We start from the raw sequence: 1,482 nt of genomic DNA on the forward strand, positions 1-1,482 counted from the left end.
CGTCATTGTTGTTTGGCAGGCCCAGGCTGGATTCGAACCCACCACCTTAGGTGTATGTGGCTGGTGCCTTAGCCACTTGAGCCACAGGCACCAAGCCAAAAAGACTTAAGATTTTTGATTATGAGATTCGTTTATGTTGTGTGTAGCTGTGAAGCATTGTTGTATGTTCCATTCCATTGAATGAATCTACTGCAGTTTACCCATTTCACTAATTGAGCTATTACGAATAGTGCTACTCTGATCATTTTTGTATATGTTGTTTGGTGATCTGATGTGTACCTTTATATCAGATACATTCCTAGGAGTGGAATTGCTGGACCACAGAGTAAAGCACATGCTCAAATTTAATAGATACCACCAAATAATTTTCCAACATGGTTGTACCAATTTATACTCTTTTTTTTTTTTTTTTTTTTTTTGAGACAGAGTCTCACTTTGTCACCCTCGGTAGAGTGCTGTGGCGTCACATCTCACAGCAACCTCAAAGTCTTAGACTCAAGCAATTCTTTTGCCTCATCTTCCCAAGTACCTGGGACTACAGGCGCCCACGACAATGCCCAGCTATTTTTAGAGACCTGGTCTCACTCTGGCCTAGGCTGGTCTTGGACCTATGAGCTCAGGCAATCCACCCACTTGGGCCTCCCAGAGTGCTGGGATTATAGGCATGAGCCACCCCAATTTATACTCTTACCAGCAGTGAGAGTCTTAATTACTTCACATCCTTCCCAACATTTGCTGTTGTCTGGTGGGTGTGTAGTGGTAGTTCATTGATGTATTTATTTATTTGTTTAAGTAAATTTATTTCAGGTTAATGTGAGGGTACAAGCAACCAGGTCAAAACATTGGATTTTGTTAGGTAGAGTTCATTTTATGATCATGTCCCACACACAAAAGGTGTGTCAACTCCCCCATGTTGCACTTATTTGATGATTAATGAAGTTGAGCACCTTTTCATATATTTATTTTTTACTATTTGCCATTTTATCCTTTAGGTTTTTGTGTTTTATTCTTTTACATAGTATTATTTATTCAAAAGAAAAGAAAAAAACCAAACAAACCAAGCAGGAGTAATTATATGGTTCTTTTTAACCAAGTAAGAGAGAGAGCAGAAGTGTGTGTGTGTGTGTGTGTGTGTGTGTGTGTGTGTGTAGGTATGAGAGAGAGGGAGAGAGAGAGAGGGAGAAGGCCAGGCGAGGTGGCTCATGCCTGTAATCCTAGCACTCTGGGAGGCTGAGGTGAGTGGATTGCCTAAGCTCACGGGTTCTAGACCAGCTTGAGAAAAAGTGAGACCCTGTCTCTACTGAAAACAGAAAAACTGAGGCAAGAGGATCACTTGAGCCCAAAAGTTAGAGGTTGCTATGAGCTATGATGCCAGGGCATTCTACCCAGGGTGACAGCTTGAGACTATCTCCAAAATTTTTTTATAAATGAATGAATGAATGAATAAAATAAAAATAGCTGGGTGTCGTGGCAGGTGCCTAT

Source organism: Otolemur garnettii, unplaced genomic scaffold, assembly GCF_000181295.1.
Source record: "Otolemur garnettii isolate 467f Iridium unplaced genomic scaffold, OtoGar3 scaffold00110, whole genome shotgun sequence".
Taxonomy (NCBI): domain Eukaryota; kingdom Metazoa; phylum Chordata; class Mammalia; order Primates; family Galagidae; genus Otolemur; species Otolemur garnettii.